Below are 24,566 nucleotides of genomic sequence, written 5' to 3' on the forward strand. Positions count from 1 at the left end.
CCAGGAAGTTGCCTCCTCTCTCCGAGATTTGCAGGGCAGTCACTGAAACAAGGTGACTAATTTTTAAGAAGTTATGGTGCGAGTACGGTGAATAATATTTAAATGTCATTTTATTTTAATTTCATGTCATTTTTCCATTAGTTTAAGGGTATTTTAATGATCATTTTACGTAGATTTTCAGGTCATCAACATCCGCCCCCTAATTATTATTATTATTATTATTATTATTATTATTATTATCATTATTGGTTTTCTTCAATTTTGACGTACAATAATTCCATGGTTTCGCAGACTTCAATAAACGGAAATTAATTTCAGGGATTGAATTTTACAGTGTCTACTTAGGTCTACTCACTGTGTCCTGTAAAGGCTGGTTCACAATAAGCCGGAAACGGAAGCGACAACGAGAACGGAAGTAATGTTAAAATAAATTTATTTAACAATATTTCCGTTCTCGTTCTCGTTTCCATTCCTGGTTTATTGTGAACCAGCCTTTTATTTGTTACGCCAAAGTCCCCGTATGGTGGTGTATGTAGTTAACAGGACTACTTTCCTGATATCCAAGTATTTAAGAATTTCGTAATGGATAGCGGGAATTATATCATATGTTGACATTACTGTTAGCAAGATTTGCACCTTGGTTATCTTTTGCCGATGTGTAATTCCAGTTATCGAATGCAAACATTTGAAAATGTCACTTATACATGAAGTTCGTAAATTTGCTGTTCAGAATTGTTGTAATAATAATAATAATAATAATAATAATAATAATAATAATAATAATAATAATAATAATACCTTTATACTGTAATTTAATGTAATCTAGGGGTTATTGCAGTAAGTTTTAGCCTGCCACCATTCATTGAGGAAAGACTATTACATTATATTTGATGGCTTGGGCTAATGAAGGGTAACATTTATTTTTTTAGGCAGTGAAACCTAAACTACTGATAGTTCATAGTTCAATGAACGATTGGTCTTTTAGAGCGTTGGTTGTTTAATAGGAGGTAGCTTTTTATACAAATAGTGAGTTAAGCTACTGTGTGTATATGAAATAAAAGAACTTAAAATGTATTATTAATTCTAATAAGTACTGTGCACAACTTTTTTTTTTAATTTCGTCGTCTCATTACTGAAGTTACACACTTTTAATTGTAATTGAATGACACGACAAGGGGGCATTGTCAGTAAAAGAGCAACTTCCCTATTTTGGTTACACATTTTTGTCAAAATTTAACACACATTCTTAAAAAAATGTGCGCAACCATCCAAGCTTTTTTGCTTGCACGCCATGTAAGCCCACATATCTTTGTAAAATCTAACGTTTTGGGAGAAGGGATTCGCCATTGATTGGAGGTGGTTCTTTTTTACTTACGCCATTAGTATAGAAAAACAGAGTTGACCTTCTTTTGATATTTTCCCGACTGCACATTGCTCTGATTTTATTATAAAGTTTGTATGGTAAACCCCGAAGAAAAAAAAAACAACCAGGTCTCATCCTTAATGTCATATCCTTCAGTAAGTAATTGAAGGGAGGCTAACAAGCCACATCACCGCTTCGCCATTGACTGACAGGAAAATAATATTGTTACGCATATGAAACTTTTCAAGCCTGCCATTACTAAACCCCGGGAAAAGTATTGCTATCAGCTTAGTATGCAACATTGCATACCTGCTTTGAGAGGGATGGGGCAAATAACGCTAGACAGCGTGACGTTGGCAATAGTACAGTTTGGTTCATGAGAAATAAAGTAATACGTGAAAGTCTCATTATTTGTGCGTCCTTTCGACTGGTTTCCAGTAATTAGCTATGAAGCTTACAAAGTGCAATTCTAATTTTATGTCCCATTAAGAGACCTAAATATTTCATTGTACTTGACATACTGGTAATAATATTATTTACGTATTGATGCGTTGCAATGAACTATGATATGCATGTGCAAGATATGTAACGTGTATCATATTCGGATAACGTGTTTCAAGAAACTTAGCAGATTTATTCATATAGCTAGCAGCATAGTAACACATTTTGGATTGCACACATAGCACTATCAAAAAGTTCACATATGGTGGAATAATTAACCATCTCTAACACTTCACTCATTAAGGGATAGGGTCTACAGCAACATTCCGCACTAAGGGCAGCCACAACCACATTTGCAACGTGACGTCCAATGGAGTCCATGCTTTCATCTATAGAAACCGATATCTTCTCATTTTGTAATTTACACTTCACTTCACGCAGGCGTTTCTCATATGAATGTTGCACATACTTCTTCCGCAGTGTTGCTTCTTTAGGAATTTCTCTTCCAGTGTACTTTTCTGAAAAGCCACGGAGTTTCGCGTTTTATAATTTTTTTAACGGAATATTTGAAGCAATAAACGCGTCACACATATCATCGTAAAATGATCGTTCAAGCAGTTGTGAAGGAGATTCCTGCTGCACCTTGCTTAAATTCTGTTGTATTTTACATGCGCGTTTATGCTTATTGCTATTTATATGCTTCTTAACGTTGCATGCCATGTCGGCTGCTAATTTCACGTGACACAATTCACAAAACAGTTCATTACCATGGATGGAAAACACACTTTATTGACGAACATATTTCCTTAGTGTTTCTATCTTGCGTACTTTTGGTCTCGGCATTCTGAAGACCCGTGTTCATGTACTTTTGACTGCGTTGTACTAAGCTACGCCGGCACTACTCCTACCTGCACAGTGATGCGTGCAGGAGTCCTCGGCTCATAAACATTAGCTATACTACATCGCGCGTTTCCCTGTAAGCAATACTTTCTCCGGGGTCTAGCCATTACTAACAGTGAAATCCCAATTTGTTCAGCGATTTCCTAAGTCTTTTCTTTCGCAAGTGGTTCGGTGATATGAATGTCTATCGATCTCGGACTTATGAATCATTCTTCACTCCACGATTCACATTGGAGTTCCACTCTGTTACAATATTTTTCTTAGACTTTGAAATTTAATTAATCCGTGTTTTGACAAATTTAAATTTTTTACTAATTTTCCTCCCGATAAATCACTTTCACTTTTGCGAATCACTTTGACTGTAGGTATATTTTTTAACAACTTTCCACTACTTACTTACGGCTTTTAAGGAACCCGGAGGTTCATTGCCTCCCTCACATAAGCCCGCCATCGGTCCCTATCGTGAGCAAGATTAATCCAGTCTCTACAATCATATCCCACCTCCCTCAAATACATTTTAATATTATCCTCCTATCTACGTCTCGGTATCCCAAAAAGACTTTTTCCCTCCGGCCTCCCAAATAACACACTATATGCATTTATTGATTCGGACATACGTGCTACATGCCCTGCGCATCTCAAACGTCTGATTTTAATATAAGAAAATATGAAACTGTTAAACAAAGGAGTAAATAATCCGTGGTCAGATTATGGAGACCCTGTACGGCGGCCACAATCCTTAACAACAACATTTTCTCGCTACAAATTTCCACATTTCTTAATCTCTTAGAGGATTAAATGATCGCATATTCAACGCAAATAGCAACGTTGCCAGATTTCATTTTAAACTTTAGAAGGTACAGTGTTGTACTCTTATTAAGCTCAGAATTTATTTCATGCATTGAACTACTACAGAACATAGTAAAATATCAATATACGTTTAATTTCAAAATCTGGTTTTCAGAAGGTATAAAAATTATGAAACCTTTATTGAACCGCTGTTCGTTGTTCGGGGAATGGAGCGATCCTTAAATGGAGGCACAAAATACATTTGTTTTATTTGTTTTTACATTGATTCTTAGAAAAATCTGCCTCTAAGCGGTCCCATAATAGGAAGGGTCTTGTCTTTCAGAGAAACACGACACAGCGGGCATTCAAGAGTTTCGGTTTTAACTGTGATGTGTTTTAAAAATAAATTCAATTGAATGTAACTTTAAAATATTTTAAAATGTAATGAATGATAATTTAATTGTGCGTATATTTATATTAATATTAAATAAAAAAACAGTTTTGTAAATTGTGTAATGGATAGCTACTTTATTACAAGTTTCTTATTATTATTATTAGGATTTTCCACAATACAATATTTATCCGTAACCCAAAGAAATTTTCCTCTTCCACAAATCTCTATCCTCAGCATCTTCTCAAGGAAGATCTCCCTTAGTCATACACTTTCTGACGCCATCTTTTGTCTCTTGGTTTTCCTCTTCTCCTTCCCTCTGTAGTCCACTCCATCATCATCTTCGGTACTATTCTTTCATTTTTCATCCTCTTCGCGTGCTTAAGCTATTTTAATCTTCTTTCTTCATTACTGCAGTAATATTCTTTTCTGTCGCTATAATTTCTCTATTTCTTTTATTTATATTTTATCCCCTTTTTACAAGTTTCATTTTATAAACTATAACGTCGCGGAAAAAGTGGCTTTGTTTCTGGAAAACAGGGGAATGCAAGGGAATTTTAAAGGTAGATTTGGGTGGACACCCTGCATAAATTTAACTAAATGTCATTCTATTAACATGACCGAACAATCCGGTAAGGTCATTGTTTGGATATTTTCGTTGAATTTTTGTTTAAACCCTCCTTTCAAAAATAATTTGTTTTGTGCTATAACTTCTTTTATGATCCTGTTAGACTGTTACTGGTCTCGTGACTGTTGTATAAACTTTCATCTTGGCTTATTTAGATACTTAATTTGTTTTTGAAGAGTGATAGATTTGGATAATATATTTTATTTCCTAAGAATATTCTCAGTTTTATTTAATCTCCTATTGTAATATTACCATTTGCTATAGAACCAAGGTACAGTAATTTATAAATGTAATATGTAGAGACCGGAACTTACTTTGGCAGAATGCCTTTTTAAATGTGTTAAATCTGTCTTCATTTTGAAAGTAAATCTGTACGAATTATACCTTTGTGATTGAAACGTCACAGTTTTATGTTGCCCTTTTCTGCATTTTTTAATACAAATGCCTAATTTACAGAATAAATGCTTTTTTTTTTGCTTTTATTTGATTATATTTATCTATATTTATTAATTTATTACTAAAATTGACTACAGGTATATTTTAATTTATTTCTATAACCGCTACAATGAAACTGACTTCACCGAATGTATATTATTGTCTTTCAGTCAGTTCATATTCTCTTTGCAACAATGAGTGCTGCCGTGCAAAAATGTATAACAGTAAGCGTTTTAATTATTGCTTGTGTTTATTTGACAAGGTAACAATGAGTGCGGGTCTCACGTTATTTTTAACGGCTGTTGTTCTTTCAGTTTTCATTGCGACGTTGTTATTTCATATCGCAACATATCAGTAAAACCAAACACAAAAATGCACTTTCCAAGGCTACTGGGGAGAAGATTTCTTTGCTTCCAACAGTAATTGCAACATCGAGTCGAAAATCTCAATTTGCATTCGACTTATGTAAAGCTTTTCTTGCTACCGAAATCCCTTTGTGGAAAGTGCAAGGTTTTTGTAATTGCCTTTTATTGCGTATTTTAGCTATTTATAATGCATTTTTGCCTGCCTATTTTAATGATTCATAATGCCTAAACTTCCCATCTCTGGTTATAATATGTTTCTTTTGTGTTCCTTAAACCCTAGCAGTCTTACTAATAAAAACTTTATATATACAGACGTTTAACTGTCTTATACTTGGGAAAAACGTAATACGGCGAACGCTAAGCTCCGCCCACGACCCCTTTCCACTTTTCCCCTACAAGCTCACCACACACTCTACGTGATAGGCTAGTGTTGTGTCGAATGCACATTTCATGTGGGTGCGGATAACTTCCCCTACTGGCGTTCGCCGTATTACGTTTTCGCCTTATACTTATACAATGAGTAGCTCGTTTATACGTCGTGTGTAAATTCCTTACTAATAATCACTACACACGTCGTGTATAACAGTACAACTGTTACACAGGTACGTCATAGTTTGGTCATTACTTCGTTACGAAAGATAATAGAACATCTGGGGTTCCTTATTGCATCCGATAGAGCGCTCTAGTGTGGCGTGTCAAGTATCGATAGTACAACTGGCTCTAATCGATTACCGTACTATATTTTGGTCAAAGAGTACAAGCTACAGCAATATTATTCTAATTATTCTGTACTCTTTGGTTTGTTCTTCTTTGGTTACTAGGCAACCATCATCATAAAATGACAGTCGATACGAACAGCTGTTAGAGGGGCGGCCATTTTTTTCTCTATATACAACGCTTAAACAAGGGGTTTCGTGTATATAACTACTGCAAAGCAATTCCCATTGTATAGTTACAGGCTGTTTATACGTCCATCGCTTCTGCATGGCTTATTAGTAAAGTTTACTGTCTCAACTCTGCATAAGTCTAGTATAAAAACTATACACGGTTTATTAGTAAGACTGTAGTTGTTTTTCTTAAGAATTCCATATATTCTTTTATATACGTGAGTCACTAGTCCATATTGTGATGTTTTTTCAATTGTTGAAATGTGTCCACTTATTAAAACAGATTTAGTCCTTACGGTTTTTCTGTTATATGACTTCATTATTATTATTATTATTATTATTATTATTATTATTATTATTATTATAGTGCAAACACCGTATTTATCGGTCAGAAAATCCATTTCAACTAAGATTTGAACCCGGTTCTCCAGCTATATCATGCCTGATACTCAGCTTGTGCGGATTTTCCTGAATGTAAAATGCCCTGAAATGAATGTTACTCTCCTTTGTGTTCACCTGGCTCAGATATTCAAGGCTTTCTGATAGACCATTACGCCAGCAAAGCGAGAGCTCGGGACTCGAATATCTGCAGAACTTATTTCTAACGATGACGTTATCATCTGGCATGCCTCTGAAATACGAGTCCGGTGACAGGTAATGCAACTGCTAGGAAAAGGAGGATGATACATTCCCCGCGTCTATTTCTAACTTTCCAAGCTAATGAAATTTGTTGTATCTGGTTTACGGATCATAGATCTGGTGCAGTGGTCACAATCAGAGCAAACAGTAGACAGCCAGTATTAAAATAATTTTCGCACTAGTGTTGAAAGTACGTTTCTTACGTTACCGTTAGTGAATTTTAACACGTTTGCCTAACGTTAAAATATTTACTTTCCGGAATGACTGACTAAAGGCTGGTTCACAATAAACCGGAAACGAGAATCGGAACGGAAACGAAAACGGTAAAATTATTAAAATGTGTACATTTAAGTGTGAGCATTCACAATTAACGAAAAGCTTGCCGGAGCCCGGGATCGGGAAAGGAGAGTTGGCCAAGTTTCAACTTTGGCGTTCACGTTTCCGATCACAGCCCACTAGATTAATTTTATTGCCATCTAAAAGCTATTTTGTCGTCGTATATTTTGTAGCAAGAGGACTGTGACATAACCTATGCATTATTTTGTTGTGTGCTGTGCATCATGGAGCAAGTTTTATTTGATGAGATTCTAATATTGAGTGTTGAGGAAAATCCTCACATTTACGATAAGCGGCGCGCCTCGTATAAAGATGAGAAAATGAAGGAGAATATGTGGCGTTTAATAGCTGCATCTTTGAACACCGATCGTAAGTGAATAATGTTTTATTACTGTATTGGTTGTATTACACACCACATATTCATGCTTCAATTCAATAACTACTGTTGTGTTCATTTTTGTTCTATTACAAATGTTCTTCTCTAATTATTTTACGTTATGGTAGACTTAAAATATGTTGTGATAATAAAGATGCATGAGCATATTTATAGTACCGTACCTAATGAAATGCTTCGGTTGAAATTTCGAAGTTGGATAACTTGTGTTTATGTTGGCTGCCTTGTACTCATGAGAGAACGCCATTGGTCAATTATACACAGATAACATCAGAATGCGTAATATCGATTTTACATATCGTTATTGACATGCATATCGATATGCATAGTCGTCTACGTTCTCGGTTTATTGTGAATCAAAAATTTTCATATTCACGTCCTCTGCTTCTCATTTTCATTCTGGTTCTCGTTCCCGGTTTATTGTGAACCAGCCCTAAGATAAGTATTTAGCTTCCTATTCACTGGAAAAAAAGTGTTTAAAAGGGATAACTTTGGAATTATTGTCCGATCTTCTATGTTTTCCTCTACGCAGGATGATTCAAGACCTGCACCAAATTCTGAGGGATGATAGGTATAACTTGGAGGACCATTTGTTTCCAGACAATCCATTTTCTCCGACTTGTCGTTTAGAAGCTATGCGATCTTAGGTTGTGATACAAAGAATTACTACATTTACTTCCATACAGTTTACAGCAGGTGTTAATTTACAGATCACAATTCCTATCATCTACAGCAGGTGTTCGAAGTGTCCACCAAGAATGCAATGCATTCATTACACCGTCGTAACACTGACCGTCGAACTCTGTCCAACATGTGGAGCCTCTGGTAAAGTTGGTAAATGGCAGCATGTATCCGCACAATCAGTTTCTCTCTGGTGTCAATTGGTTTGTGTACACCACACACTTCACATGTCCCCAAAGAAAAACATTCAAGGAGTGTTAAGTCGGACAAACGCGCTGGCCACGCAACAGGTCCCCCTTTCCCTATCCACCGTTTCCCGTAGGTGTTGTTGAAGTGTGCTCGCACATCATTAGTGAAGTGTGACGGGGCTCCATTATGCTGGTATCACGTCGGATAAATAGTGGCAGTGTGCTCTGAAGGACCTAAAGCAGTGGTCGTCAGCACTCGCTGAAATGGGTATTGGGTATAGAGAGCAGGGAAGCCTGCACGTCCGTGCATGGTTCGTGAGAGGGAGAGGGAGGAATCTGGCCTTAGCTGATGCGGACGGTCAGTGGAGACTAGAGTAGTAAGCACTATACACTTGTGAGTGGTTTGTGTACGTACACTATGGCAGAAAGTTCAAATAGTGATTTACGTAGGTCTTCCACCCCTACGATGCTTAATCCTTCATGGGAGGAGACATTTTTATACAGAGTTTGAAAGTGCAGCAAGATGTTTGATTTGGAGTAAGGTACTCAGTGTGATAAGAAAATATAATCTGCAGCGTCACTATGACAACTGTCATGCTAATGAATACGAAAATTAAAATACGACAAAAGAATCGAAATGCTGGAGCAGTTAAAAAACACCAATATAAAACAGGTATTATTATTATTATTATTATTATTATTATTATTATTATTATTAATTCCGATACTGATGTGCAGTTAGTCAGAGAACGTTTCCCTAGGCCCGCAGAATACTGCATCGGACATCGTGTCTTGGACGAGACAAGTTTCGTCTCGGACCGTCTGATAATGAACAAGGCTGTTTCGGTCTTTCTAGAACTGTCGACAGTCTCGAACAGTTCGCCACGACGTACGTATTTTGTTTTCCATACATTGCTATTCTCAATTGCGACCTGATAGCAACCGACAATAAAATCGTAATAATGATCGATTATTTTATGCGTTTAAAAGAAGAAGATCACATAAATTGAAATTTGTTCGATTCATCTTCCAAACCCAAAAATTTATGTACTTGGTTTTATAAGTACATAAATTTCTTTCAAAACTTCTTCCTGTACTTTATATATTATGTTTCTCCTAATGATATATATATATTTTTTTCAAAATTGAGAGGCCCAGATAAGAGAATAAACCACAATTAAAATATTTACATAAATTTAAATATTCTGCCGTGTGTGCTCATAAATTCCAAATTTTACACATTTTAAATATAACCTACCATTAGAATAATATGTCATAGAATTTAGTCCAGAGAAATTATTTCCTCACATTCCAGTGAAATACAAGGATTTGTGACTTTTCTCCTCCTTTGACTGGACTCCACAATTTCAGAGGTGACTTTTTTTTAAGTTATTTGGCATTAAAAACGGAAATCCTGACTATTTATTAACTATGTAAAATATGCTTACTTAAATACACATGTGAACATTGGTTACTTCATTACACTATTAGTACTATTGAATTCCACTGAGTTACGTAATTTATGGTCCGAACGAAAAGCCGCCACTGAAATATTGCTTACCCGTCCGCTCCTACAAATGCACTAGAGGGCTCGAGGGTAAGAGACGCTAGCACGAGCGTGCACTCTCTTGACGACCGCTGACCTAAAGGTAAGTTGCTCTGTTCAGATGCTCAGGCACCGTGCACTTATAAGCAAACATTTTTATGGGGGCTGATAAAAAAGTTAAATTTTTTCCTTCCACCCTGTTAATAATACCAAAAGAAGTGCTTATACAAATTTTGGCCACTTGACCGCAATTACGAGGTCGTCCAGAAAGTGATTTTCCCTGGGGCCCTTTACAGAAAAAAGCACAATGGCATGGAAAGATTATTGAAACAGATACAACAAGGTGTGTTATTTGTCAACATATCCCGTACTGGAATTGAGACATGTCATACTATGGGATCAATTTTTGTATCATTGTGTCGTAGAAGTCAGTCGGCCTGGGATCGAAACCAGCGTTTGACAGCCGTCTGCACCTCTCTGTCAATCCTATGATATGAGAAATGTCTCATTTCCGTTGAGGAATGTGTTGGAAAATAGCTCAACAATTGCTGTGTCTGTTCCAATAATTTTTTTCAATGAAATCGTGTTTTCTTTCTGTTAACGACCCCTGACGAACTTATTTCTTTTTACTGCCCCCGTATTTGCGGTTGAGTTGCCAAAATTCGTATAAGCACTTCTTTTGATATTATTAACATGGTGGGAAAAAATAACTTTTTTATCTGCCTCCATCAGAATGTTTGCCTGTAAGCTCAAACACAGGCTATGACCTCGAGAACAAGACATAACAGGCACGTAGCCACATTGAGGGGTGATGGTTTTTGCGATCACAACAAACAAATAACAGTATTACCAGCTTCAGCATTTTACTTGTGAGCTTACAACAAACCTTCTCATAGGGGTAGATAAAAAAAATTTATTTTTTTCTTCCACCATATTAATGTCAAAACAAGTGCTTATACAAATTTTGGCCACTCGAGCGCAACTACGAGAGCCGTGAAGAAAGTACTTTTCTACAACCAGGAGATCAACCGTGAAAAGAATGTGCTTACTATTGCGTCATCTATTGGAGCGAAGTAGTTAGATAATATTACCGTTATGTTTAAAAAACATGCACCCTCCTGCATATGTTATTTCCTGTATGGAGGGATTAAAGACCAGGAAATTAACCGTGCTCTAATTTTGTAACTAGGGTAGTATAAATATATGTGTATTAGTGTTATCTTTTGTGCTTTGAGAGTCAGCCAATGGAAATGCGTGTACCCACGTGTGTGACCTTATGACATCTTATGACATCAACATTCATTCACAGCATCACCCCGCTGCGTCTCATTCCCCTGAGACTTTCTCCTGGTTGGAGTACAGTAAGTTTCCCTGGGGCCGCTCACAGAAAGGAAACACTATTTCATTTAAAGATTTAGTGGAACAGATACAGTAATTGTTGAGATGTTTTTCAACATATTCCCCAACGATATTGAGACAATGCCCATACCTTGGGATCAACTTTTGTATCCCTGTGTCGTAGAAACTGCCGCCTGGGAATGGAACCAGTGTGTGACAGCCGTCTGCGCCTCTCTGTCGATTCCACGGTATGATAAATTTCTCAATTTCGGTGGGGAATATATTGACAAAAAGCGCAAGAATTAGTATATCTGTTCCAATATCTTTCCATGGAATTGTATATTCTTTCTATAAATGGCCACAGGACACTTACTTTCTGGAAGGCCGTCGTCATTGCGCTCGAGTGACTAAAATTTGTATAAGCACTTGTTTTGACATTATTAACATGGTGGAGAAAAAATAATTTTTTCTGCCCCCATGAGAATGTTTGCTTGTTAGACGTACGGGTACGAGCAAGAGAATGGGGACTTGACGCGGTTGAAGCATTGGCACTAAAATCAATGTACGTAGCGATACATTTTAGACAGGCGTGCATACCTCCTGAACGACACGTCGGAGAAAATGTGTTGTCTGACAAACAAAATTTTCTACACGGAACCTACCATAGCTCCGAGTTTGGTGCACAAGTCCTGAATAAACCTGTATTTACCTTACCGGGTAGGAAATCGTATGACGATTAACGAAGTTGAGTGTCTTTGTGTGTTTTCCATTTGAAATAGAGAATCTGTGTGTTTTTTTTTTACTGAACTTATACAGGTTGTCTACAAACGACTAAAGCAGTTTCATGGTTTCTCTAATGGCCGTATTATAAGAGATATAGTAGTCGCGTTTGGTCTTATAAATAAATATTTATTTTTTCCTTTTTTTCGAATTGCCCGGCAAGCATATGTTTCCGCCTACAGCCGCGAGAGCGTCACCATTGTAAGATGACGGCAAACAGTGAGGAAGCATATGCTCTACTCGAGTTTCCTTCAAGTAAATCTATCAAAACGGTTTGGTGACACTTTAGGACAAATTTCCATGAAAATCCACCGAGCGCCAAATTCATTTGGCGATGGTATAAACAGCTTAAACCCGCACGATGCCTCTATAAAGGGAAATCCACGGTTCGTTCTCCTGTGCCTGAAGAAAGAGTTGAGTGCATACGTTCGTCACCACCGATGGATTGGTCGTATTGGGAAAGGTGATCACGGACTGGTTATGGCCTCCACGCTCTCCTGACTTAAGGCCTTGTGACTTTTTGTATGGGGTATGCGAAGGATTCAGTGTTCGTGCCACCATTACCGGCTGAACTGCCAGATCCTAGGCTTTGCTCAAATTGACGAGACGAAATTAATTACAGAGTTGATGTATGCAGGGTCACTAGATGAGCACGTATGGAGTACCTGTAACATATCAAAGAAAGAAAAAACTTGGTCAGTTTTTCTGTGTAACTATAGAGGAAGTGTTACAATTATATGAAATAGGGGTAAAACTTTGAAATAGTGTGATATTCGACAGGAGACGTGTATTCTAGCGGAAGTCTTCCAGGTTACTACGCACTGATAATTTCTTTCGCGGGAATGTGTTATTTTTCAGTTAGAAGTTGGACTGTTGAAATGTTTATCATTATTGAGATTTATAGGAAAGTGAAACATTTGGCGGCAACTTCTTTTCTTGAATATACATCGTTATTCCTCATTGTTAGAAATATTAATAACACATATTTTCAATCTACGTTTATAGCAATATTAGTAAGTAGAATTGATTTCGTTTTTAAATTATGATACATTTTGAGGTTATGACTTACAATACCAGTGTGTCAAAAATATCAAATAGGCGTACTATTACCTATTATTACTATTCCATCTTTATACCCTGGTTTTCTGTTTCGTTACGAGTGTTGACACCTGTAGAAGGAGGGAAAACCTCACCTTCTAACAAACTTAAAAATCATTGGGATCAAAAGGCAATGCTAAAGCCATAAAACAAGTTCGATAAAAGATGTGAGAGACGATTTATCTGGATTCAGTATTACTGTTGTGAAAACACATTTTAATGAAGGTGCTGAATGCATATTGTGTGCTTTTCTTAGTAGAGGCCACTTTAACTGCAATTTTGTTAATATAGTCACTTGTTAATAGTATTCCATATTTGTACCCCCATTTTTATGAAGGAAATATATTAGATTTTGAGGAAATGATTCTTTTCAAACATTTTATAATATCTTACGAATTTCTAAGGCCCAATTGTATAAAACTCCCTGACTAAAGATCAACTTTGATCGAAGATTGAAAAGTGAACCGAGTTCAGACACTTCTTCTATTGTATAAAACTTTTCTGCGATCAAATTACCTTGGTTCAAATGCAATCTAAGTTCACGTGAAAAGGATTTGGCAACATCGCATAAACAGATGAAATAAGTGATGCGCGGACCATGTTATACAGGTTTGTTCAGTGTTGCCAATCTAGCGACTTTAACTCTTTTTCAACAACAATTTCTTTTAACTTTTATATTGCTTAAATAGGGATTTAGTGACCTTTTTAGCACCCCATAGTGACAAAATTTAATCTTTCTTTGTTGATAATGAGAAATCTAGCGAATTTACAACTACTTTTTGGCGACTTTCCGTATTACACTCTGTTGGAGACACTGTTTTTTTTTGCAATATAAATAATGGCGGACAATAAGAAGAAGGTTGACTGTTCTCCAAGTTGTTATCATGTTATGGTGTTTGATACTGCTAAACATAATAAAGCTTTATAAAACGACAATTTTCGTTTAGTAATACAGTTAATTGAACATTTATGAATGTATCTATCATATCCATTGGTTGTTATAAACATAATATAATTATAGGTTATGTTATTTGATACTGATAAACACGATAGAGCCTTATAAAATATAAGAATGTTTGTGTATTAAGGCAAGAAATTGAAAGAAATGTATATAAATGTACCTAACGTATCTATTAATATTAATAATAATGGATATTTCATTTGCACAATCTGTCACTCGTATATTTCAAACAGAAAAGAAATAACTGAACTTGGATCATCTGACTTAATCGGAGAAATTTCTTCAGTCAAAGTTGACTTTAGTTTGAGACAAATTAATCTCAGATTAGACTTTATATATATCACAAAATTCCAAGTTCAGCTGAAACAAGGATCAATTTAACCTCTGATCTAAGATTAAATGGTTTATACAATCGTCCCTAAGTCCGGTATACCATTCACAGGGACATTCAGCAATAAACAGGGCATTATCTTACGTTCAGTATTCACTGCGGGCTAAAGCAGGGAGATACACTATCACCTTTACTTTTTAACTTCGCTCTAGAATATGCCATTAGGAAAGTCCAGGATAATAGACAGGGTTTGGAGTTGAATGGGTTACATCAGCTTCTTGTCTATGCGGATGACGTGAATATGTTAGGAGAAAATCCACAATCGATTAGGGAAAACACGGAAATTCTACTTGAAGCAAGTAAAGCGATAGGGTTGGAAGTAAATCCCGAAAAAACTAAGTGTATGATTATGTCTCGTGACCAGAATATTGTACGAAATGGAACTATAAAAATTGGAGATTTATCTTTCGAAGAGGTGGAAAAATTCAAATATCTTGGAGCAACAGTAATAAATATAAGTGACACTCGGGAGGAAATTAAACGCAGAATAAATATGGGAAATGCATGTTATTATTCGGTTGAGAAGCTTTTGTGATCTAGTCTGCTGTCAAAAAATCTGAAAGTTAGAATTTATAAAACAGTTATATTACCGGTTGTTCTGTATGGTTGTGAAACTTGGACTCTCACTTTGAGAGAGGAACAGAGATTAAGGGCGTTTGAGAATAAGGTTCTTAGGAAAATATTTGGGGCTAAAAGGGATGAAGTTACAGGAGAATGGAGAAAGTTACACAACGGAGAGCTGCACGCATTCTATTTTTCACCTGTCATAATTAGGAACATAAAATCCAGACGTTTGAGATGGGCAGGACATGTAGCACGTATGGGGAATCCAGAAATGCATATAGAGTGTTAGTTGGGAGGCCGGAGGGAAAAAGACCTTTGGGGAGGCCGAGACGTAAGTGGGAAGATAATATTAAAATGGATTTGAGGGAGGTGGGATATGATGGTAGAGACTGGATTAATCTTGTTCAGTATAGGGACCAATGGCGGGCTTATGTGAGGGGAGGGCGGCAATGAACCTCCGGGTTCCTTAAAAGCCAGTAAGTAAGTATTGAAACCATGTAGATTACAAAAGAAAAAAGAACACACAATGGTATTCCATATTTGTAACATTTACTGGACAGTTTTTTAATCTCAAGTTTAATATACCTACAGTAATTTTTTGAAACCGCTACAATCATTTGTAGATACCCCGTATTTCATACGCGTATTTTCCTGAATAATTGACCGGTGGAGACTGAATATAAATAAGGTTCATCCAATAGCTAAGAAAGAATTTTCTGTACACAGAATGACTGAGAGCATGCTCAAAATCACGATAATTTTCTTTACCTACTTTCATGTAGCAAGATATTAAAAAAGGACAATAATTGGTCAAATATTGAGGGTATATAATACTAACACAGAGAGGTTCTGAATTGTTAGGTTGAAATTTTCGAGAGAATGTTTGTTGCTTAATTGTACTCCATATTGTTTTACGGAACATACTCATTGTAACTTAAAAATATTTTCCAGGGTTGGAACAGAGCTTAGAATACTAGTAAATTGCAAGAATGTATGGAATAGAGTCTAGAAAACTGTAAAACACAGGAATGCCTGGAATTGGTGCCAGCATCAGCAGTGAGATGAATCCCATAAACTTGGAATTTATGCCATCTTATTTTATAGAAGTGGAGAGGAATGTATTGTGTGTGTATGTATCTAATACCTACTCACTTCACTTGCGTTATTCCGGTTGAAATGCATTGTAAATTAAGATATTTTTGATTGGATAGTTTCTGATCTGAAAATAAAGTTAATTTAGGAAAATTTGTAAAATATAAATTGTTTCTGTACAGATGTGTCATTAGCCTAATGAATTAATACATTTCTGAGTACTTGAACTGCAATGGAAAAGTTATTTCCACTTTCTTTTCTCATTTGTTCTGATTCCAAATCATTAAATTTTATCTTATTTATGCCAATATTTGTAGTAATATTTATATTACCCTGACCTTTGTTTTCCCTTTTTATCGTGGTTAGTCTAAAAGTGATTATTTTAGTAGAAATTATTAGTGGACCTATTTTTTTTTTGGAGATGTTCATTGTTGTGTAGGTTGCGTTTTAATTTCAACAATACACTGAAATAATTTCCATTCTTTTGGAAATGTTCATGCTCGTATGGATGACATTCGAGTTTTTAAATTTCAACAAGGAACTGAAATGATTTCCAATTTATGTTATAGTACTATGACACTCATATACAGCATGTCATAACTGTGTAACTTTGAGGAATTTGCCTTGAAATGGAAAGGGTACAAGTTTAACTATATATTATGTCAGTGTCACCAATTTCGTTACACATTTTTCAACAAAATGTATTGAGACTTTTCATTCACCCTGTATTTTAAAATATAGGAAGATTACTTAAAATTTCTTACATTTTCTGCAGATACATAATGTTACATAAATTACTAAATATTCCTAATGCTTAACAAAGATTGGTATATGATATTGATTGGGTAATTTGTATTACCCCCTTGATGGTAGTAAATTGTAAGAAATGTTGGGTCCAGAGCTGTGGAGTAACGGTTAGCATGCCTGACTGTGGAACGAGCGGGCCCGGGTTCAAATTCTGGTTGGGACAATTACCTGGTTGAGGTTTTTCCTCAACCCAATAAGAGCAAAAAATGCTGGGTAACTTTCGGTGCTGGACCCCGCACTCATTTCACCGGCATTATCACCTTCATCTCATTCAGACGCTAAATAACCAAAGATGTTGATAAAGCGTCGTAAAATAACCCACTAAAAATAAGAGCAAATGCTGGGTAACTTTCGGCGTTGGACCCTGAACTCATTTCGCTGGCATTATGACCATCTCATTCAGAGGCTATATAACGATAGCATTTGAAAAAGCGTGGTAAAATAACCAATTAAAAAGTGTTGATAACAACGATATTAAGTTAATTTGTGTTCATCTGAAATCAGAAACACGTTTCCTTCGTTAATTTTCGTATTAGGTAGAATAAAGTGAAAAAAATGAAGCTATATGTTTGATATCAAGTAGAAACAATTTTTAAAAAGAAAATTGTTATTATTATTATTATTACTACTACTACTACTACTACTACTACTACTACTACTACTACTACTACTACTACTACTACTACTACTACTACTACTACTACTACTACTACTACTACTACTACTACTACTACTACTACTACTACTACTACTACTACTACTACTACTACTACTACTACTACTACTACTACTACTACTACTACTACTACTACTACGTCCTCACCTGTGGAGTAACGGTTAGCGCGTCTGGCCGCGAAACCAGGTGGCCCGGGTTCGAATCCCCGTCGGGGCAAGTTACCTGGTTGAGTTTTTTTTCGGGATTTTCCCTCAACCCAATACGAGCAAATGCTGGGTAACTTTCGGTGCTGGACCCCGGACTCATTTCACCGGCATTATCACCTTCATCTCAGTCAGACGCTAAATAACGTAAGATGTTGATAAAGCGTCGTAAAATAACCTACTAAAATAAATTATTACTGTATGGTAATACGAACAATAATACTAGAGAAATAGTAACATAATATAGCAAGATCAATGTATTATTTTCAACTGTGTAGCTGATCGGAATGATGTGGTTAATAAGAACTGAATTTGCCACCATGAGCAAAAGAAATACAGGGATAACGAGTCTAAATACATAGTCACTATCGGAGATATCAAACAGATGTGCAAACAGTTTACATGGTATTATTAATCATATCAGTATCGATAAATATAGGCCTACCACCTAAATTCCAGCATAATACTCACTTTGTACACCCAAATAAGATTGTATTCAGGAAGGAATCGGCATCAGTGACGTAGAAAAGTAGTGAATTGTAAATATTTCGTTTTAGATAAAGTTACAGAAGTAGTGAAGTACCTTACACTTGGGCGATTTCTTAGATTACACCCAATACTTCATATGAAAGTGAAATAGGCATAATAATAATAATAATAATAATAATAATAATAATAATAATAATAATAATGTATGTAAAGCCGTAAGCTACTTTTGGTTGCGAATTCTATCTAATTCCCCGGCACGGAAAATACGAAAATAAGAGGGCCCTACTTTTTTTAAGAATTGGAAGTCGCTGGTTCTAAATTTCCGTTATCCGAGCGTGAATTTCCACATAAACTATTAGTTTCATAGGAGCTTGATTGACAGTGGTGTTATTTTTTTTATTAATTCCATTCAATTCAATTTTTAAGGCCATTAGACTTACAGATATAGGCTTCGTCACAGATACTTTGAAAAGCATAACTTATAATACATTTGAAAAACACAGATATAATTGAAAGAGTAAAATTTATATAATTACAATGGAAACATGAAATAATTTGTAACTTTTAAATTAATGAAAACACATCACCCTTAATGTATTTATCGTAACTAGTTGCATTTAAATGAATTATTAAAACATTTTTATACAAATTTGTATTAAAAACTCATCAACAGAGTAAAAAGGATTATTTAATAATAATAACCAATTGTAAAATCTAGTTTTGAAGCTATTGATTGGTAATTTATAGTATTGGCTGGGGAGCTTGTTATATAATTTCATCCCCATATTTGAAAAGTTTGTATTGCTCTTGTGTAATCTATAGAATGGAATATGAATTTATTCACTATTTCTAATTTCATGATCATGTATATTGGCCACCAACGAGCGACTGTCGGCACAATATCAGAGATAATTTTCCAAAATATGAAGCTTATTTGGGAAAAATATGACATAAACATTTCAACGCTGTAATATCTTCGTTCCTGAACCAATTAGAAAAGGTTTACATTATGATTTACGTAATAAGTCTTTACATATGACTAAATTTGTCTATATTTATTATGCTTACTTACTTAAAAATAACTTTTAGAGAACCCGGAGGTTTATTGCCGCCCTCAAGTCCGTCATCGGTCCCTATCTTGAGCAAGATTAATCCAGTCCCTACCATTATATCCCACCTCCCTCAAATCCATTTTATTATTATTCTCCTACCTATGTCTCGGTCTATCCAAAGGTCTTTTTCACTCCGGCCTCCCAACTAACACTCTATATGCATTTCTGGATTCGCCCATACGTTCTATATGCCCTGCCCATCTCAAGCGTCTAGATTTAATGTTCCTAATTATGTCAGATGAAGAATATAATGCGTGCAGTTCTACATTGTGTAACTTTCTCCATTCGCCTGTAAATTCATCCCTCTTAGCCGCAAATATTTTCCTAAGCACTTTATTCTCGCACACCGTTAACCTCTGTTCCTCTCATAGAGTAAGAGTCCAAGTTTCACAGCCATACAAAACAACCGGTAATGTAACTGTTTTATAAATTATTCTAACTGGATGATAAAAGCTTCTCAACCGAAAAATAACAGGCATTTCCCATATTTATTCTGCTTTTAATTTCCTCCCGAGTGTCATATGTATTTGTTACTGTTGCTCTAATATATTTAAATTTCTTGTTTTTATTTTATTTATTTATTTTATTTATTTAATTAGCTAGCTATCGAGTACATGTTAAAATTATAAAACAAAAATGTTTCTAGCCACTACCGTAAGAGATAGGCTCGTGCATGGGAAGACCTTTTCAAACGATAAATTTCCAAGGTTTATATTTCCATTTCATACTACGTTCTGGTCACGAGACATAATCATATAACTTACTTTGTCTTTTCGAGATTTACTTTCAAATCTATCTCTTTACTTGCTTCAATTAAAATTTCAGTGTTTTCTCTAATAGTGTGTGGATTTTCTCGTAACATATTCACGTCATGCGCATAGACACGCAGTTGATGTAACCCGTTCAATTCCAAACCCTCTCTTTTATCGACTTTCCTAATTGCATATTCTATTCTACAGCAAAGTAAAGAAATAAAGGTCATCTCCTTGCTTCAGCACGCAGTGAATTGGAAAAGCATCAGTTAGAAACTGGTATTTAAGGACTAGTTTCTTGGGAATACCATATTCAATAGGAATATTATATAAAACTTCTCTCTTATATTTATTATCTACCAAATAAATAAATCTGCACAATTGAACAGTTTGTTGGCATTATCAAATCCTTACGTGAATGCAAGAACGAGATAACTCATATTTTTCACAATGAATAGAGCATAAATAGAATTCTTACATTATCTGGACTCAGCACTGGTTACAATACAGCACAAGTAAATTTTCTATATTTTCTCGCAAAAGATTACACTCTGTCATTTAATGTTTTGTGAGGTGAAAAAAATCATGAAGTTGCGAAAAGAGCAGAAATAAAGTAGACAACAAAATTGATGTTTGAAACCCGTTTAATACATTAATTTACACGTATAAAAGTAGACATGACAACACTGAAAAAACTTTCTCTATATTCGAAAAATTTTTGGAGAAAACCGAAAAACACCAAGAAAGCTCCCTTAGCACCCGCTTTGTCCACCATAAATGCCTTCATCACCGAGACAGGGATCGAACCAGGACAGCTGTGGTGGAAGTAAGAGAGACTAACTACTGGGCACGGGCGTTGGTTGAATGATTTAACGAGGGCTGGATCCGGGATCGGTTTTTAGACCCATTGTACGCTCTGTATTCGATTATTGTTTATGTGGCCCGGGTGACATTCATGAATCCGATGCTGACAGACAGGCCACTCTTCCTGGGTCCTGCGGGTACGATCCCATCGGCTACTGGCGAGCCTATCTAGAGTTCGGGTCATCCTAGATAAGAGTAGTCGGTATAGTGCTGGCCTTCTGTGCTCGAGGTTACGGGTTCGATCCCGGCCCAGGTCGGTGGCATTTAAGTATGTTTAAATGCGACAGGCTCATCTCAGTAGATTTACTGGCATGTAAAGGAATTCCTTCGTGATAAAATTCCGGCACAACGGCGACGCTATTACCTCTGCTGTTACGAGCGTCGTTAAATAAACCATTTTTTTTCTAGATTTCGGAGTCTCAAAACTTTACAACCTAGATCAGCATCGGAAACCCGTACTATCTCCAGACAATAAGGGTGCTATTCATAGACATTTCGCTAGCCCGCGCTTCGAGCGTACTAAACTAGCACCGGCTATCGACTGGTTACTTGTACAGGATTCATATCATACAGACGTGGACAAATTATTAGCAAAATTGAAGATTTTTATTACATATTTTTACAAAACATGATTCTTCTATTTAGACTACACTTGACATTTTTGTGTATTTCCAAATTATTAGCAAAATTGAAGATTTGTGTTGCATATTTTTCAAAATTTAACTCCTCGATTTGGACTACATTTGATATTTTCGCGTATTTACAAATTATTAGCAAAACTGAAGATTTTTATTGTATATTTTTACAAAATTCGATTCTTCAATTTGGACTACAGCTGACATTTTGGATATTTCCAAATTATTAGCAAAACTGAAGATTTTTGCTTTATATTTTTACAAAATGTGACTCTTCAATGCAGATGACATTTTTGCTAATTTACAAATTATTAGAAAAATTGAAGATTTTTTTATATATTTTTACAAAACTTGACTCCTCAATTTAAACTACAGTTGACATTTCTGCATATTTCTCTCTACTGTAATGATGGAAATATCCAAAATTGTCAACTGTAGTCTAAATTGAAAAGTCAAATTTTGTAAACAAAATATCATAAAAACCGTCAATTTTGTTAATAATTTGTCCACGTCTGTATATCGCTAACACTGGTTTATGAATACGAAAAACGTTAGTTCGCTGATCATCCACCGGAAGCCCGCGCTAAGAATGTCTATGAATACGGTCCTAAATTATAAATGAAATGAGAAAGTGGAGAGGAAGAGAAAAAACCCTCTGCAACATCGGTTTTGTTCACAAATTCCACCTAGATCTCACTTGTGATCGAATCCGGGCCGCCTGGATGGAAGACCAGCTCGCGCTAGCATTGTAGCTGCAGACACGGCATATTCCACTATTAATATATTATTGCTGTTTCTGTAGTTAACCGACTGAATTGTTTCTGTAGGTTCAAACGGTCATGCAAAAGAATACCTAATTTCTGGAAAATGCAGCAATACTACGTCTGGAAATGGCACAACCGTACAGTACCAGAAAAGAGTAATTGGGCCTACTCTTGGAGGTCGTTTCATAACGCGATTCACACTATAACGTTGGTAAAGAGGTCGACACGCCATAGAATTTCCTGGACGAAACCTCCAAAAGATGAATCACCACTTCAGAAAAGCTTAAAGTTGAATATTTGAAAAAATCAAATTTAATATATATTTATAACCCTTTGTAATCTCACTATAATCGAATTATAGTTATTATATCGATGGTGTTTAGGTAAAACGACTTAACCCTCATTTTTAAAATGTAATTAGTTTAATTAGTTAAAAATTTAATTACAAAACGTGAAGCTATGTTTTTTTGACAATTACGTTTACATTCCCTCATTTAAAGTAACTAATAATAATGTGTTAACATTTAATTACAGCTGTTTTTGAAAAAAAAAATTAAATTGAGGGATAAGCATTTTTACCTTAACACCATCTGTATAATCGTAAGAACATGATTGACTAAATTAGACAAATTTTCTACGTAACTTAAACAAAAATACTAGCATAAACTGTATCAGATGATGATGTTGAATTATTAACTCGTTTTTATCTTTAATTTTTCTTATAAGTATAACAGTTCTGTTTAAGCTGCCAGTACTCTTGTAGATTGTCACTTAAATTACATCATTATTGTTGTAGATCAATTCTTAATTTATTTTCATTTCTTTGTGTATGTTTTACTTTTATTTGTATTTCTGGTAGTGTGTAGTAGGAAGTATGGATGAATCTAGAAATGCATACAGAGTGTTAGTTGGAAGACCTGAGGGAAAAATACCTTTGAGAAGGCCGATAAGTAGATGGTATGGTGATATAAAAAGGGATTTGAGGAAGGTGGGATATGATGCTAGGGCCTGGATTAATCTTGCTCAGGATAGGGACCGATGGCGAGCTTATGTAAGGGTGGCTAAGAACCTCCGGGTTCCTTAACAGTCATTTGTAAGTAATTGTAAGGGAAGACCTATTGGCCATAACTTCACCAGAATAAATAAGTGAATACATAGGTAGAGGATAGGTAGGCTTTTGAACGGGTGGAGAAGTTCAAATATCTGGGAGCAACAGTAACAAATATCAATGGTACTCGGGAGGAAATTAAACACAGAATAAATATGGGAAATGCCTGTTATTATTCGGTTGAGGAACTTTTATCATCCAGTCTGCTGTCGAAAAATTTGAAAGTTAGAATTTATAAAACATTTATATTACCGATTGTTCTGTATGGTTGTGAAACTTGGACTCTCACTTTGAGAGAGGAACAGAGATTAAGGGTATTTGAAATAAGGTGTTTAGGAAAATATTTGGGGCTAAGATGGATGAAGTTACAGGAGAATGGAGAAAGTTACACAACACAGAACTGCAGGCATTGTATTCTTCACCTGACATAATTAGGAACATTAAATCCAGACGTTTGAGATGGGCAGGGCATGTAGCACGTATGGGCGAATCCAGAAATGCATATAGAGTGTTAGTTGGGAGGCCGGAGGGAAAAAGACCTGTAGGGAGGCCGAGACGTAGATGGGAAGATAATATTAAAATGGATTTGAGGGAGGTGGGGTATGATGATAGAGACTGGATTAATCTTGCTCTGGATAGGGACCAATGGCGGGCTTATGTGAGGGCGGCAATGAACCTCCGGGTCCCTTAAAAGCCAGTAAGTAAGTAAGTAAGTAAGTAAGTAAGTAAGTAAGTAAGTAAGTATACATAGGTAGATAGATGGATGGACGGACGGAGAGACAGACAAGACAGACAGACGAATTGGGATTATTTAAAAATGAATTCATAGTTATCTTCCTCACAGGTGATGCTGTATAAAAATTCAGACTGATGAAATTTGTATGAGAATTAGAATTTTGAAAATTTCCCCTTAAAAACATTTAATCTGGAAAAATAAGTGTGCGATGAA

General features: G+C 35.7%; 1 protein-coding gene across 1 annotated transcript in view; it reads left to right on the forward strand.

Annotated features, from left to right (window-relative positions):
• LOC138708143 (serine-rich adhesin for platelets-like) overlaps positions 1-24,566 on the forward strand; it is a 220,709-nt gene that overhangs the window by 28,905 nt on the left and 167,238 nt on the right. The window lies entirely within an intron of this gene.

The sequence above is a fragment of the Periplaneta americana genome, chromosome 10 (assembly GCF_040183065.1).
Source record: "Periplaneta americana isolate PAMFEO1 chromosome 10, P.americana_PAMFEO1_priV1, whole genome shotgun sequence".
Lineage (NCBI taxonomy): Eukaryota > Metazoa > Arthropoda > Insecta > Blattodea > Blattidae > Periplaneta > Periplaneta americana.